The sequence below is a fragment of the Lissotriton helveticus genome, chromosome 3_1 (assembly GCF_964261635.1).
Source record: "Lissotriton helveticus chromosome 3_1, aLisHel1.1, whole genome shotgun sequence".
In the NCBI taxonomy this organism is placed as follows: domain Eukaryota; kingdom Metazoa; phylum Chordata; class Amphibia; order Caudata; family Salamandridae; genus Lissotriton; species Lissotriton helveticus.
The window spans coordinates 2,012,230,322-2,012,242,896 of NC_136061.1; positions in this window are offsets into that span (position 1 = coordinate 2,012,230,322).

Sequence of the window (12,575 nt, forward strand, 5' to 3'; positions counted from 1 at the left end):
AGTCTGACAATCGTAGACTTCCTGTTCTTTTAGACACTGGTGGCAAAATGATCTGTGAACACTTTTTATTTCCTCTCCAAGAGTGGGTAGAGAAGCACAATATCAACCTCATTCATCGAACAGGCTTTCGGAAGAAACAAAATTGTATAGTAATATGTTGTTGATTGATCTACTAGCCCTTAAATTTGTAAAGACAAAAGGACAGCCGGTATACCGTGCATTGATAGACAAGACAAGACCATGTGGCTGTGTAGATCACCATGGGGCATATTATCAAGCCCCTTATCGCCGCGTCATCTGCACTTTTCTGCCGATAACGCGGAGATATTTGCATCGCTCTATTATCAACGCAGCATTAAGTCAATTAACGTGGCTTAAAGCCACGTTAATTGACTTAACGCTGCCTTGGTAATAGGGCCCCTTTCACGATAAACTCATTGTGCAAGGGGGCATGCAGTGGGTGTTGCGGTGGGCGTTCTACCGCAACACCCTTTCACTTCGACGCTGCCACCTATTATCAAGAGAGGCAATAATAGGTGGCAGCGCTGAATTTAAGAACAGGAAAGACCTTTTCTTAAGGTGGCGAAACGAGGAGAAATGCTTCATTTCTCCTCGTTTTTGATTTTTCCATGTGTTCTGCCTTGTGCAGCACACATGGAAAAAGCAAAATGCCAAGGTTTGTTTATGTACAGGAAGGTGTCCTTTCCTGTACATAAACAAACTTCTTTTAAAAAATGCCAATTTGTAACTTACATGTGTGCTGCATGAAGCAGAACACATGTAAGTTACAAAATGCCATTTGAGCTTTGTTTATGTGCAGGAAGAAACTCCTTCCTGTACATAAACAAACCTTCCCTGCCTGCGCTGGCGTTAAGTTGTAAAACATCGTCATCGCAGGGGGAAACTCTAGGCTGCACCATATCCATGGCAATATGGTGCAGCCTAGCGTTTCCGAAGTGGCAAAGAGAGGCGTTAAGCCTAGGTGGCTAACACCTCTCTTCACAAAAATGCAACACTTGGGAGCACCAGATTGTCTAATTATTGCAATTCACTGCATTCAAAAGTGCCTAGGGGTGCAGAACGAAACCTCTTACAAGGAACACCAACAAAAAATGGACTTTGCTAAGGCTGCATTTCGACCCGGTCTATCTATTAGATTTGTATGAAATATTTTGCCTTTTCTCCCCAGGAGTGGGCCTTACAAATTGGCCGCTATTAATGTTTGTCAATGACATAATTCTACTTGATTTAACCCCTGTTGGGCTCCAAAGAAGTTTGAATTGTCTTTACAAATACACAAACTCAAAATGTTATGACTATAAACCATACTATTATAAAAACGATAGTGTTAGATGGTAATCAGAATACACCTTCTCATATTTGATATTTGGATAAAATACAAATTAATTAAGTGACTGAATTTACTTATCTCATGGTAGGTTTATCAAAAACATTCAAATGCATCAACCGTTAGCAATATCAATATCTAAGGTTGTGGGCAATAGTGCGTGGAAATGGCTTAACTCACTTCTTTTTGAAAACATGGAGGAGACTGGTGCAACTACTAAAGCATGCTGCTGGAGCTAAAATACCTTCCATTATCCTGTACGTAATTATTAGTATGGACTACTCACACATTCAAAAAAGAATTTAATTATGTTCTATTTTCAGCAATACGTTAAAGCCTGCATGAGCCTGGATACAAGGTACAATGGTGTCTAACAGTGAAATAAATGAAGCAGATGTATAGGTTTTGCTGGCACACAACATTGTGGTATACAGCGGCATCCACTGTGGGTAAGTGGGAGCTGCTGATGTAGCTATAGTCACTTAGTAGGAATTTGAGGATCCATCCTACTTACAGCTATTCTTATATTGATTTATAACTGACGTGGATGTTGATGAGGATTAAGTTGGATGCGTATCGATATTGTCCCCATAAGTAAAATGTTGTGTAGAAGTTGATTAGAGGAAGGTGAAATATTTGGTTTTCACATTTTACAAAAATATATTGAAATGCTCTCTACGCATAAAACTAAGGACCCTCATTTACTCATTTCACAGGTCAATAGACACAGGAAATATGTCCTGAACAGTCCTGTAAACTAAACATTGGATTGAAATGTTGATGACACTCCTTAGCTTGAAACTTGAAGTGCTCTTAAACCGAGACATCACAAATTGAAGCATTCCCTATGTTATGATCAATGAGACAATCTTGGGTGTATTAGTGTAATTTGTTTATTGTATATATTCCCTCTACATGAGCAATGCGACGTCTGCACTGTGGTTAATTACATGAATAAATAATGTGACACATCAATAAAGAAGTTCTGTTCTGCTTACTAAGAGAAGCTGGTGTTTATATTTGTTTTCTAAAAATGTGCTTATATATGTTGATTAGCTCATATTGGGAAGATATTTCCATTAGAAACCAGTTTCAAATCCTTCCTTGGGATCCATATTTTGAAGTTTGTCACAGCTGTGCATTTGAGGAAATGGCATGTGTGTGTGTATTCGTGGGAATGAGCGAGCATATCGAGGATCGCATATCGAGGACCCATGAACATGACTTCCTGAAGTGTAATGCCTGGTCCATATATTTGAACTCTCTCAATCGTGCCATCCAGTTTGTCCATTGTATGGAAGGCACAGACCCTCCTAATATTAAAAACCTTGTTTGTGCACCTCAGATGATGGGATTGTACGATGAAAGAATTCTCATTGTTTAGCAAGTGTCCAAGATTGTGCAGAAAAATGCATGTATTATGAATTTAGCTGAGAGATGGACTAATCTTGCTTTAAGAAAAAGAAAATACTTCAATAATCTTGCTTTAATTCACTCTTGGTTGTAACTTTAAGCTTCAGCAGGTGCAGCTTGGATTGAAGTGTGTCTTGATTCAAGAAAAGTCTGCAGGTCTGGGAGGAAGGGATAGTAGGCTGAAACATGTCAGTTCTGAAGATGATTTGTAGGCCCCCAAAGTCCAGAGTTGTGACTGCATCCCTATGCAGGTACTTAGCCTGTTGCCCTTAAGCTTGCAAAGAATGAGCTAGCCCACAGGGGGCTAATGTTATTAGTGAGTTGTTGACTCTGGTTAAGATTAGGGATCCAACCTTTTCCTAACTTTGCTTTAGGTTCTGACGGTTGTTTACCGCATGGGAAGCCTTTGGCACTCTAGGTCCTAGGTCAATGCCTTGGAAGTTGAGACATTGACTTGAATAGTTGCATGCACAAATGTCTTGTGACAAAAAAGGCAAAGAAGGAGTGCTGGGGCTGATTTGCGTGGTCTTGAACAGGTGTACATGTGCTGTATTAAGAGAAGTGTCTCTTTTCATGTGCGCCTCTTACCATGTTTACCAGCTGATCTAGGGCTCCTAGTCTATCTTTGTGGCTTTCAACCTGCCCCATGCGGTGAGATTGCAAAATAGCAACCGACCTTGTTAATTGTTCCCGCTAGAAAATACATTCTAAGTTTTCATCTGTTTAACATACCAGCAAGATAAAGAGGAACTGCAGAGGAAGATTTTGTCAAATGTATCTAACAATTCTGCTGACATCCAATGGAAGAATTGTTTGAAATATGAAAAAATCAGAAAAAAACCCAAACATTAGTTGTTATGCTTCACGTCACATAAAAAAACTGTGGCTTAGTGGAAACATACCTCCAAAGGTAGTGTTGAGGGACAGTGAACATTGTACCAGTGCACCTCTGGTTATCTTCTGCATTAGGTATCACAAAATCCAAGGATGTGACTGGGGAAATATACTAGAACACATGCATGCAATCAAAAGATCTTGGCTAGTGCCACATGTAATAATTGATGCGAACAAACACATTCCAGGCGAGTTAAAAATAAACTAGTCCACGAGAGAAATAAAATAGTACGAGAAGTATGTTTCTGTAAAGAAATGTTTGTTTTAATCCCTCCGTTTTTTGTGTGTATATTTTGCTTTCATTAGACACTCTTGGTGATGATGTAAGTCTTTGTGGCCTCTGAAACATGAATCCACAGACAAATGAGAGACCCGACATTCAACATGCTTTATACTAAGAAATAGCACACGCGCTGAGCACAGACAAATGTTTTGTGCTGCAAACAGCAGGATTTTTTGGAAGATGCAAACCAGCTGTACAGTAATCGGATTTTGGCCCAAGGCATCACAGTTGACTGGATCTGAACAGGCTTCCAAGGGCGCGTGGCTCTACAGAGCAAGACCTTTAAATAAAGGGTCTTGGAAACTGGACCTGGTTCAGCAGTGGCTGGTTCACGCGCCACTCCCACTTGTTTTGACAGAAATCTGTGTAGTTTGAGTCAAGAGGACAAGTTGTGACCAGATAGTGCTGTGACGTACACTGCTTCACGAGCCATCAGGTCAGGGTGCTACTCAGCTTGGGGAATAATGGTGTGCAGTTTTGCAAGTTTCTCTGTGCTTTTGACGTGTATCGCAGAAGACGAGCATGTGAGGAATGTATTGCAGCACGTGCGTCGTCGTCTTGGACGTTCTTTGTACATAAAATAAATGCATTTTGCCTGCCTCTGCTGCCGAAATATCAGCAAATGCGACATTATTATCAGACTACAAGCTGTATTTTGCTCGGGGGATGTGCGCAGTAGGAGCCACATGAGGTCATAACATGAAACCAATGGCCTTCGCACAATTTTTGTAAATGATATGTTGCGCTAAAAATAACGCCGCGCAGAAATCATAGACATTGGCAAGTCTGCCTCCTTAGGGGCGAATTCACCCCTCATTAAAGCCTGCTGTGATGCACAAGTGATGCGATGCAAGTTACCTTTTTGTCCACAGTGAAATGCAAATGAGAGAGGGCCAAAGGCTTAATAAGATAAGAAAGGCAGATGGCGGCTGCGCGAGTGCACGCGAGCGTGCACTCAAGCTTTAGGCCAGGAAAAACTTGTGGGTAGCACTTTGAAAACCCCTTACTAAAGTCGAGCAAGTAGCGCATGCACTGCTCTAGGTTCGACCTAAAAAGGCACAGACAATGAAGCTGGGCTTTAAAGCACCTTAGCGATGCGAGAACAGCTGCAGAGGATGATGATGAAGGAGAGGATAAGTAACAAGGATACCAATTTGTTTAATGGTCTATCAGAATACAAAACTTAAATGGGTGATGTAAATATGAAACTCGTCTACATAGAGTTATGACAATGTCCTGCATTCCCTTGTGCTTATTTCTGATTTTTTTTAACAGTAAACTATTGTATGGATTTGCTGGAGGTACTCACATTTTACAGTCATGACATATCGGCCCAAGTCTCTGATGTAAAAAAGAGACTCAAGTGCACCTCTCTTTACATGGGCACAACTGTTCCCTCTACTTAGGTTATGTGTGAAGGTGCAAAGTAATAGTGGCTGCAGCACAATTCTAGTCAGGAGTACTAAAGGTCTATTTACCACTGCCCTTGTGACGGGACTGCCCAGCCACTTCCCTAGGTGACGTCTCTGTAGACTAACTCTTTAGAAGAAGGCAGCCCAGAAATACAGTTAAATGCTTCCTTGTGATCACAGGATCAACGATTGCAAGATTGACAGAACAACTTTGACTCTTGGATAACTTTGCAATAAGGTTTATAGAACGGGTGTACCATGGTATATGAGCATGAGGTGTTGGTCTTTAAAGACCCATGTTTTCTGTGGGTGAACTATTAATTAGGCACCTACAGCATATAACAGAACGTATTGCAAAACCTCTATAAATAATGTTGGCCACCAAAAATATTCTTTAACTGCTGCTATTTTTTTAATTGCAGGATGCCCAACAGTGTTAGAGTCATGAAGCCAGCTCATGTCTTAGTTGCACTGAAGGTAAACTCAAAACTTTCCCTTGATAGAACAAGTCATCCTAGCCACTTGTTATTCTCATTTACAGTTTGATTCTGCCTTTAGGCAGGGACCCAATTTATCATTAATCCATGTTCCTAACTCGCCACTTCCTGTAGGGAAGAAGAGGCTGGAGACTTTGATGGTCTTATAATTCTGTAACCTAAATTCTCATCTAGGTATTGGCTAAGACATTCTGTTTCTGGTTATGTAAGTACATGTATATGGCTAAAAGTTAGGATCCCCCAGGTTCCGGGTCAATGTTGCAGTTATAACGTTAATGTGAAGGTACATTTGCTTTTACTTATCAAACATATCATAAAATTACTCATAATATGATAGCAAGACAACTAACTGCGAACAAATTACAGGAGTTTCAGCTTACCACTTTGAAGAACAACTGTAAACCTGTTTACCAGTCACCCAACAATGATTCATATAATAATCAGACTCTGTTCATATTGTTCTTTTGATGCCCAATTGATACTGAGATAATGTAAAGTTAATCGTAGTACACTAAAAATCATGTTGTACTGAGGCGCATCAATCAAATCAAAACAAATCTTTCCTTCATCACTTCCAAAACATCCCAAAGAAATCAGTTGCAGTTGTTTGCAAAATTACAGGCCGTGAAGACAATGCTACCCTACTGCAGAAACAACTTCAGGAACTTTTTTCTTGATTGAGGGTATCCGAAAAAGTTGTGCAAACTTAGGGGTTCATTTAGTTCTTGGCGGAGGAGTTACTCCATCACAAAGATGAAGGATATCCTGTCTGCCCAAATATAAATCCCACAGGATAAAATGGGATTAATATTTCGGCAGATTGGATTCCATCACTGTTGAGACAGTGTAACCTGTCCACCAAGCTCTAAGGGCCATATGTATCATCAACCTGATTTGCGATTCTCAAATAGCGATGTTTTAGAAATCGCTATTTGAGAATCGCAAATAGGGATGTATGTACAAAATCGCTATTTTTTTGCGATTTCTTAGTATTCCTTAATTGTGATTAGCAAATTGCGAATCGCAATTAAGGAATACTTTCCCATTCATTCCTATGGGCCAGGAGGCCCATAGGAATGAATGGGAAGTTATTCTCAATTTGAGATTTGCAATTTGAGAATCGCAAATTGAGAATAATTTCAAGGGTGCAGGGGTGTCAAAAGGACACCCTGTTGCACCCCTGAAATCAGCATGGGTGCACATGTGGCGCACATACATGCCCTAAGGGCATGAATGTGCCTCACATTGCACTTTGCAAAATGCAAAAAAGTGCATTTTTCAAGGAATTCGCAAATTACCACCAACTTGAAGTTGGTGGTAATTTGCGATTCCTTAAGGTCAATTTGCATTTTTTTATGCTTCATACATTGCATTTAAGGAATCGCAAAATTTGCGATTCCTTATTTTGCACGCAGATTTCTGTTGATACATACCATTTTGCACTAATGCGTTCCAAACGCCGAAATTCTGCGAATTTTGGCGTTTGCAAATGCATTAGTGCTTGATACATATGGCCCTAAATCAGGTCTTTAATGTAGATATAGTTTCCCAAGTCCATTGATGTAAAGGTCTTGATTTTATATTATCTGCAGACTGTAATGTCTATATATGTGATATGATTGGGATTTGATTCTTTTTGATTTGTTGAAGCCCTATATTGGCTCCAAAAGAAAAGATTTTACAAAATGGTTGCCATAATACATACATAATCTTTAGTTTGGTTATAAGAGGATGTCATGGGTTAACATATCAAATAAAACTGACACTGTTAAAAGAACAATGAAAATTTGTGCACACCAGAAAGATTGTCTAGGTGCTAAATGTATTATAGGTTGTACTTGTGGCTATGAGGACACACAAGACTTAGAAATGGAAGAGTACACGGCTTAGAAGTCTTGGAATCCCATGGCAATGGAATCTAACTAGCGTATTTGGGTTCTGACTTGAATTAATAACTTAGGGGCATATTACCAACAATTAGTGAATTTATCGCTAAATAAGCTTATCGAACTTTTTTTTATCGCCACGCATCGCCGGATTTTATCGCAGAGATAACGTGCTATTAGCAACGTTTATCTCCAATGCGATAAAATATCCGGCGATAGCGGCGAAATGTGTGAATATCGCTGGGAATCCAGCGATATCCAGGCATTAATGCCAATAGGGTCTTAACCTGAATATCCAACTCCGATTGGATATACAGGTTAGGAAGTGGTCTGAGCAGGCGTTAGTTTTCAGCGATATTCGCGCTTAGCGCGAATTTTTTAATCGCTACGCCTGCGTTGATAATAGGCGATAGCTTGTTAGCGACTGCTTTCAGTCGCTAACAGGTTGGGTACGCCCACTTTGCATGTCATTTACGATAAATATCGCTGACATGCAAAGCGGGCCCCAAACCGCTCGTTATTACCTAAAAGCTGTCGCTAACTGATGTTAGCGACAGCTTGATAATAGGGCGATGAAATTATCACCGCTTTGCGGCCCAAAACGGCCGCAAAAGCTGTGATAATTTCACCTCGCCTGCCTTGGTAATATGCCCCTTTGTTCTGTTTTACCTTGAATTAACTGAGATTGCCAAATTTTTTTTTTTCTGATTTTATTATACTGACATCCTGCTGTCATTTATTTACATCATCTAAGGTTTGGGTCAAGGTATTTTCAGTATCCACAGCTTGAATTGGAGGAGTGACATGGGCTTGGCCACCTGTGATACTTGGAGATAACTTGGAAATCTGGGTTCAACAGGAGTAATGGTAAAATCTTCACTTCTCTGATCCCACTAATAACCATAGAAAGTAATTTATGCTGGTCAGAAGTAGACCTGTTGAAAGGGGAACAGGACAGGATAACGAAGCAGCGAAACTAGATATCTTCATGTTGCCTATTCTTACGGCTTGGCTCAATCTAATCTACAAGTGCATTAATATCCATAACAAGAGATTACTCTTTTAGTGTTTGACCATTAAAGTTCCAAATAACTCCTTCTAATGTGACACATGATACACTTTGCGACATTCCCTGTATTTCTGACACTCTATATCGTGGTTGAGACTTCTTAGAGCTGAAATACAATTGGAACCTTTGTAACAGGTGCAAAGAAATATTTGAACTACAACACTAATTTCGATGTTGACAACAATCTTCTGTGATTCGTAAAATAAGTCTTTGCCCTGAACGATTCATATTGTAACAAGTTCATCAGCTGTAACATAAGGAATGCATATTACTATTATACTCTTTCCTCTGGCAATATATACCCTCTCCCCCACCACTATCAAACCATTATTGGCATAAATGAGTCAAAAGACAATACAAACTAGTCAGAACAAATAGGGTGTTCTTAATATTCTCCACATAAAATAGTAAGTGCAATTAGAGTTATTCTGCCTTGAAAGGTATAATGTTCAAATATCAAAAGTCTAAATCCTTGATCTCAAGTACTATCCATCATACTTGTCTGGATCCAGCACATCTTTGAATTCTTCAGGCAGAATATTTTGACATTCCAGATCTTTCAACAAAGGCCTGGCTACAGCAACTGAGGGGCATATTTATGACTTCTGTGGCGCTGGGCAGCACAGCAAGTCACCTTGATGCGCTCCCCTGTATCACAGGGAAAGAGCAGGAATGCGCCATATTTTTCCAATAAGGCACATTCCTGTCCTTTTCCCTTGCTCCGGTGCAGTTTTGGCAGCCCAGTGCCAATGCAGGCACCCTTGCACCATGATTCAAGGGTGCCTATGCTCTAGGCAGGATTGTTTTTGTGCAGTTAGGGGCACTTTTCTGTACAAAAACAACCCTAAAAGGATTTTTCCTCTTTCATAGAAAGAGGAAAAAATGAGGAGAAATAAACATATTTCTCCTTGTTATGCCTCGCCTGAGGACGTGTATCTTTTGGCGCATTCCCAGTTTTACAATTCTTGTAAATCTGGGAATGCTTGAAAATCCACGGATGTTGCGTGGAAACAGAGTAATGTAATGCAGCGATTTGTGCTGCGTTACATTACTCAAGACTTATGAAGCCACACAGGGCCATGCAAGGTTGTCTTAAGTGACTTCATAAATCTCATTTTACATTTATGTTGCTCTTGCACTATGTTGTGTGGTGCAGGAGCAACACAAAGAAGCTCATAAATATGCCCCTAAATATCTTGATTGCCAGAGAAAGATCGCTCTGAAAAACAAGGACCTTTTACTACATAAATTTAAGATGGCCTCTCCGATTACAAGAGTCATGGCGCTGTGGTACTTGTAGTTCATCTTAGCCCCACCTGTGTGTTTCACGTAGCGTACACATCACAGACAGAAAGTCCTGAAACAAGTGGTGCCCAGACTCTGCATGCCCCGTTAATTTCTTGTGCTGTAAAAGGCCCACAGACCAAAGAAGTTCGCAGGAGCGCATCACCTCACCTATTTAGCATAAATAGGTAAAAGCGTGTCATGGATAACGACAGTTCCCAACCCTGCATCTGGGGTACTGGTACTTAACGTTCCACCCAACCTGTAGAGTCTTGAGGAATCTTGACTTAGACCACTGGCATGGAATTCCATGCCACTTCCTGGAGGAGAACTTGCGGATTCTGGAACCATTAGAATTGCATTTAAAGGCCTTGTGGTTAAGGAGATAATGGCAACTGATTGTGTGGTTTGGATTCTCTGAAATTTGTCATAGGTTCAATAGCTACTGGACTCTGCTGCAAGCACTGTGAGTTCACCCTTTCCTGTTGGTGCCTACGCATCTGTAAAATTTCAATAGCATATGTTAGATGCTGTGGGACAAGTCTTTTACCCATACCAATATGTAAGGTGAGATGGCTCCTTATCCAGCTACTTTGCCCATCAAATTACTCAGTGAGTACCCAGCCCGAACAACAGAGATGTTAACCACCGTCCCTGACTGAACACCATTGCCCCAAACACACTTGGCTCTGCAGGGAGATCCAAAGTAGTATTTAGTAACCTGAGAGGGTGAGTAGTGGCAAGTGCACAGGGCATATTCCTGCACACATTCCAAAGTATCACCAAATCCAGATCACTGCAAAGCAAGACTACAGGAAAGCTAGGTCTGGCTTTTGTAGACACTTTGAAGTAACTTGGAGAAAACATTTAAAGATCCAACTTTAGTTTTAACATGAAGCATACTTCGAAGTTTTCTTAACACCAACAGTTGCCATAAATGATAAAATGGTCTAACAGTCACAATGTTAATCTATACTACAGTGCATAGTGCTTAGGAGCTACAAATTAATTTGGAGTCCTACCTCTATCCTAAAAGGTGCTAAGTATATCTGTTTTTCTGTATAATCTCCGTTTCTAGTGTTGAACATTTTACTCACCCGGTAATATAAAGTCCTTTTCTTCCCAAAGCTAATAGAGTCGTCTAGACATCAAGGCTATTTACTTGTTATATGATGTGTAAATGATTAGTGTCAAATGTAGCACTCAGGATTCTTCTGTTTTTCTCTTATCTATGGCCATTTATATGACACTGGGATAGCTTTACAGGAGGTTACAAAAGTAAAGCATTTATTGAAGCGTCATCACTAATAAGTAACATGTTAGTTTTTTTGTGCTGTGACACAAGTAAGAACCTGTCACATATATAGTCAGATACTGGGTGTCAGTGTCATCAGCTCTGTTAAGTACTGACATTCATACACTGAGATGGAGGCTTGAATATGAGCCAGGTAATGTATTAATCAAAGCATAGATATATTTTGGTCATTGGTGACTGTTTCGATAAGCCTTCCACCATCTAAGCTGAATGAAAGAGACACATTCCTGACCACATATTTTCTGTCAGTGAAAATGTAAGGAAGTAAGCAGGATTTGATTATTTTAAAAAAAATCTCTCTTGTAGTTTCAATGTTGCAAGAACTTTAAAGCCTCTGTATTTATTACAGAGAAATATTGGTTAATATTAGTGTCACAGACATTCACAGCATTTTCATTGTAAGGAAACTGCTGTAAAGCTAGTGGATTAACGCAAAATGCATGGGCATCCTCCTCCAGAATCTGATGAGTAACCCCTGAATCTCACATATCCCACAGGTATTCACTGGCCTAGTGTTGAATGGGTGCCCCCTGAAGGTCTGAGGGCGCCTCGAAGAGTTGAGGCTTTCCCCCCCACCCCTGCATCATAGTGGCTGCAGGAGCCTACATTATGCCGTGTGGTCAACGAATTTTCAATATGTCTGCAAAAAGTAATCATTCCTGTTTCTACATAAGTGCTGTCAATAGGAGACTCGGGAGCTGATCAAACTATAGGTAAATCCCAAAATTACAATCAAAAGCAGACTATGAGAGCGCGGGGCAAACGCAAGATAGCCGCCACTTGAGGAGCTCCGCTTCATTGAGCAACGCTCGTCGGCGAAGGGACCCCTTTCCGGTAGCGCTGCAGCATGGCAAGGACGGATTCACACGTTGGAGATAGCCAGGCACGGCATGGCAAGTTTTCAGACCGTCAATCGGTCTCTTTGACTCTTTAAACTGCTCAGTCTGTTTTTATCTCATCACAGCCGCCATTTTGAATACTTTCTCTTCTCAGCATCTCCTTTTTACCGCAATGTTGTTCTTCTTGTCTCCCTGACGGCAACTTCTAATGGTTCTCATGGCAGCTTGTCTCTGTGGCCCCTGAAGGAGTGTTTTTTACCTTCAATACCTCTTTTTTGTTTCATAAATTATCTCAGCATATGGGTTTTTTAGTAATAAAAAGGAAACAAAGAAAT